Source organism: Sceloporus occidentalis, unplaced genomic scaffold, assembly GCF_023333645.1.
Source record: "Sceloporus occidentalis isolate IW3139 unplaced genomic scaffold, rSceOcc1.0.p SCAF_5, whole genome shotgun sequence".
Taxonomy (NCBI): Eukaryota; Metazoa; Chordata; class Lepidosauria; order Squamata; family Phrynosomatidae; genus Sceloporus; species Sceloporus occidentalis.
The window spans coordinates 184,245,342-184,250,148 of record NW_028316985.1 but is presented as its reverse complement, the minus strand read 5'-3'; positions in this window follow the sequence as shown (position 1 = coordinate 184,250,148).

The following is a 4,807-nucleotide window of genomic DNA, read 5'->3' as shown; positions in this document are numbered from 1 at the left end:
AGCGGGATACACATAAATAAAATAATAAAATATAATAATAATCATGTGCCTTCAAGTCATTTCTGATTAAGGTGAGCCTGTCATGGGGTTTTCTGGGCAAGATTTGTTCAGAGGAGATTTGCCGTTGCCTTCCTTTGAGGCTGAGAAAGTGTGGCTTGCCCAAGGTCACCCAGTGGGTTTCCGTGGCTGAGCAGGGATTTGAACCCTGCTCTCGAGAGTCATAGTCCAATGCTCAAACCATCACACCACACTAGGTCTCCAATAATAAGTGATAATGATGATGACGTAGCTGACTATGTAGATTGAAGTCTATGAAAGCTCATGCTGCCAATTTCTTTCAGTTAGTCTCAAAGGTGCTACAAGATCTCTCTATGTACTGATTCTGCAGATTAACATGGCCATATCTTTGAATAATAATAATAATACTCTCCTTATGGTCTATCATCTTTAAATAAGAGTCAAACTGAATGGGCTTTCAAATGCAGGGCACCTTCACAAACAAAAATGGGATTTGTAGTTTGTTGTGGCACCAGAGCAATCTGGCAAGGAAGGCTAAGCATCTCACAAAACTATAAATCCCAAAGGATTGAGCCATGGCAGTTTAAGCGGGGTCAGACTACATTATTTCTGCAGTGCAGATGCAGCCATGGACATGAAACCAGCAGCAGAAATTTCTGGAGATGAAACTCTTTCCAGTTTGGGTTGTTTGTCCATCCAGCAACTGGAAAAAGAGTTTCGTGACGTGAAATGTCTGCTGCTGGTTTCATTTTTTCACCCTGAAAAGGGCCATTGAAATAATTACATAGGCCAAAATATATTTGTCTTTGTTTTATTTTGAAATAAGCTCCTCTACAGACCGCTTGGAGACTTATTTCACCCTTTTTTCTTGTGGATGTCATCGTGTATAATACAGTATCTGTTTCCGTGGTTCTCCCCTTGGACATTGCCAGCCAGGAAAAAATAGACCTGACCCCTGTATAACCTTGGAAAGGGTCCGTAGAGTAAAGAGGATCTGCTGATTCTCAAGCTCCTAAATGTTTTATTAGGATTCAGTCATAGAAGATTATGCAGCCGGCTTCCTCTCTGTTGAGAGCGCGAGGGAGGAAAACCCAGCAGAAATAATTTGATACGAAAGGATCAAGGAATTTGCTTAATCCCAACGGTCTGAAATGTAAAGCATGACGGGAACCACCACGAAAGTCGTTCCATGGTTTTTACTGATCAGGAAACGGGTTTAAAAGTATTTTTATGCATCCTGGGCAGAAATTGCAATTGCCTGAGGGGAAAAGCTTAAATTAATGCAGAGTCAGAAAGTGCAAGGAACAGGGGGAAAATGTATTCTAGGTTTATAATTCAGGAAGTCTTTTTAAAGGCACTAAAGAGTCAGTGTGGCATAGTGGTTTGTGTTGGACTACAACTCTGTGAGACCAGAGTTTGAATCTCCGCTGAGCCATGCAAACCCATTGGATGGCTCTGGGCTAGTCTCACACTCTCAGCCTCAGAGGATGGCAGTGGCAAACCCCTTCTGAAGAAAGATGCCAAGAAAAACCCATAATAGGGCCACCTTAGGGTTGGCATAAGTCAGAAACATCTTGGCACACAGCAACAGCAACAACAATGATTTCTTTTCTTTCTTGATTTACAAGTTCATAATGAAAACATCAAAATTGTTAACCCTTCTTTACATCTTGGCTCAGTCACCAGTCAAAAAGAGACCGTAGTCAAGAAATCGGAAGCGAACTAGGACTTAGAAGGGACCAAACAAGATCCTCAAGTATTTATAAAGATATATCATTAAATACTAAAGTCAGAATGGTCTACAACATAGTATTTCTGATTTCTGTGTATGGGCCTGAAAGCTGGACAGGGAAGAAAGCTGAGGAGGAAGAAAATCAACTCATTTGAAATTTCGTGCTGGAGGAGAGTTCTGCAAATAGCCCCCAAAAGGCCAATAAATGGGTCCTAGAGCAAATCAAGTCTGAACTCTCTCTAGAAGCCAAATTGACTAGACTGCGGCTATTTATACTTTGGACACATTAAGAGTCGACATGACTCACTGGAAAAAAACAATAATGCTTGGTGAAGTGGAAGACATGAGAGCCATTGTGGTTTTAGTGTTGGAGGCCAGGGTTCACTTCCCAGCTTGACCATGAAACCCACTGGGTGACCTTGGGTGAGTCACACTCTCTCAGCCTCAGAGGAAGGCCATGGCAAATCTCCTCAGGTTGCCAAAAGTCAAAAACGAAAGCACATAACAACAACAGACTGGAAGACGGTAGCGTAAGCACCCTTGAGTCCCATTATTGGGAGAAAGGTGGGACACAAGTGAGGAGGAAGAGGAGCTCATTATGGTGGACTGACTCTATAATGAAAACCTCAACGTCAGACCTGAGTTTGCAAGACCTGAGCCAAGCTGTTAACACGAAAGTCAAAACTGGGCTTTCCTTCCCTTTCTTGGCCTCCCTTCCAAGGATTAACCAAGGCTGATCCTGCTTAGCTTCCAAGATCAGATGGGACTAGAAGCTCCCATGTCAGTGGGCTGCTGAATCCACACCTTTCTTTAATCTGTACTTAGAAAGGTGCTGAATTCTAGCTCCAAAATGCTTCAGCACCCTGGAGAGCACTTTCAAAGTTTGGTTCAAAATGCGGTGTGCATTCACTACCCCACTGACATGGAAGCCCCATCGCCACCGATTTCTCCCCTTCCCCTTATATATATTGCGTAGCTGTGTTCTTTGTTCCAAGGCTTATTCTCTCTGCTGTCTGCCCCTGTTCAGATGCAGGAGACTTTTGCACCCTGCTGAAAGCAGACACCAGCAGAAGTGTTTTCTCTTAGCACAACATCTAGTCGAGAATGCTTTTGTTTCAGGGAAGTAGCATCAGCTTTCCAACCAGCCACTGTAGCGAACAGCTTGTGTGCAAACATTAGCAGCTAATAACATTTAACAATTATTTTATTCATAACACGTACAGCCCTGCTTTCTGCAGCAAAGCTCATGGCGGTAAACAACAATACCATGAGAACCATGATACACAGAGAAGGCGAAACAAACACTGGGAAAGCAGAATGCAAGAGAGCAGAAAGAGAAAGCAGCTAGCAAACCCGTTTTGTTGCATCGCTTTCCATCTGCTTAAAAATAATTAAAAGATCTCAGACACATTTGATCCAAAGGCTTTTTGGAGTGAAATGCTAGGCTAGGGAGCCAGCAGATCCTACTTCCTCAGATGCATTTGGTGGAGTGGAAGCCAGGGACAGACATATATCTTTCTCTCTGGCTTTACTTCACGAACGAAGACTCAGGAAGGACTCATCCTGCGCTTTCTACAAGCGTGTTGATGACTAAAACACCAATCCGAGATAAACAAGTCCGGTTGCAGAAAGCACAGCAGAAAGTCTCCTTGGGTGATGTTTCCAGGTTGCGGTTCTTTCTGCGTTGTCGTTTCTCTTTGAGACTCGTTCGGCGTGAGCTTTCAAAAAAGCTGCAGCATCGTGGATAGTGCGTCTCCATGCCTCCCGATGCGAGGCCAGGGAGGACCACTGTTGGTGATCAATTTGGCCAAGCCTGAGATGTTGTTTCAGGCAGTCCTTGTATCGCTTCTTTGGGGCGCCCCTCTTATGCTCTTGACCCATGGCGAGTTCACCGTAGAGTATTATTTTTGGGAGGCGATGGTCCTTCATCCTAGAAACATGTCCTGCCCAGCGCAGCTGCGTCATCAATAGCATGGCCTCAATGCTGGTGATCCCTGCTTGCTCAAGGACAGCAACATTTGTCACATAGTCAGTCCAGTGTATGTTTAGAATTGTGCGTAAACAGCGCTGATGAAAGCGTTCAAGGAGTCGTAAGTGTTGGCGATAGGTGACCCATGTTTCAGACCCATAGAGGAGAATAGACAGTACAATGGCTCTATACACACTGATTTTTGTGCTTCGCCTCAAGTGTTTGTTACTCCAGACTCTCTTGTGAAGCCTTCCGAATGCACTATATGCCTTTGCCAGTCTGTGATCGATCTCTTTATCAATCTTGGCGTCTGAGGAGATGATGCTTCCCAGGTAGGTGAACTGCTGGATGGACTTAAGCACAGATGTGCCTACAGTGATGTGGGGATGGTAGTGTTCTTCCTGAGGCGCCGGCTGGTAGCGAACTTCCGTTTTCTTCAGACTGACTTCCAGTCCAAAGAGCTCTGCAGCTGTTGCAAATGTTAGGTGCTGCAGAGCTGCTTCTGTATGGGCAACGAGGGCAGCAGCATCGTCAGCAAAAAGCAGCTCACGGACTAGATAGTTTAGAGTCTTAGTGCGGGCCCTCAGGCGGCTTAAGTTAAACAGGCTACCATCAGTACGGTAACGCATATAAATGCCATCTTCTTCTGTGAGATCTGCTGTAGCCCTTTGGAGCATCATGCTGAAGAAGACTGTAAATAGAGTTGGAGCGAGAACACAATCTTGTTTCACACCATTAGTTATTAGAAAGGGCTCCGAGAGAGCGTCGCCATATCTGACTTGACCTTGCTGGTCTTCATGTAGCAGGATGATCATTTGGAGGAATTTGGGGGGCACTCTAGTTGTTCCAGTCACACCTCTCTATGAACTGATTCTACAGACTAACTCTGCTTAAACTGCCCTGGCTTGATGCTATGGAGTTCTGAAATTTTGTAGTTTGTAAAATATTTAGCCTTCCCTGTCAGAGAGATCTGGTGCCACAACAAATGACAAATTCCAGGACGCCATAGCATAGCATGGAGCCATAGCAATTAAAGCAGTGTCAAACTGCATTAATTCTCCCATGCAGATGCATCCTGAGTGGACCAT